We start from the raw sequence: 550 nt of genomic DNA, 5'->3' as shown, positions 1-550 counted from the left end.
CTCCCAGCCCAGGGACCATCGCCTGTGTCCCCTGAGCTCCCAGCACGGGAGGCTAACGATGCTAATGAAGCAAACCCAGTTTGCAAGGTACAGCATGGCCCGGGGTTGGCATGTCCCCGTTTACAGGGCATGAGCGTGCCTGCAAATCCAGAGCAGCAGGAAAGACCAATTCTCCCTGAGGAGCCCCTGGCAGAACAGGGAGGGAGGGAGAAACCTTTCCCTTTGTCATGGGACACGAAGGGGACAGCGGCCGACACGGCAGAGGCCCGAGCATCTTGCAGCACCTTTTGTTCCTGTTGGGCCAAATGCTGCCCCAGGCTCACCTCCAGCACCATGGCAGGAGCAGACGCACAGCGGGGAGTGACCATCCCATCCCATCCCATCCGCAACGGCTGGGCGTGCAGCCCATCCCAGGCACACCAGGGATGCACGAAGGGACATGACAGCAACGTCAGTGACCCCAAACCAGCCTGCCACTGTTGCTACTAGACACAGACACCAGCTTCTAACAGAAAAGCATGCCAGTGCAGAGCATCATGGGCTGATACGG

Source organism: Pygoscelis adeliae, unplaced genomic scaffold (assembly GCF_000699105.1).
Source record: "Pygoscelis adeliae isolate BGI_AS28 unplaced genomic scaffold, ASM69910v1 Scaffold266, whole genome shotgun sequence".
Taxonomy (NCBI): Eukaryota; Metazoa; Chordata; class Aves; order Sphenisciformes; family Spheniscidae; genus Pygoscelis; species Pygoscelis adeliae.
Note: the sequence above shows the minus strand (reverse complement) of the source record.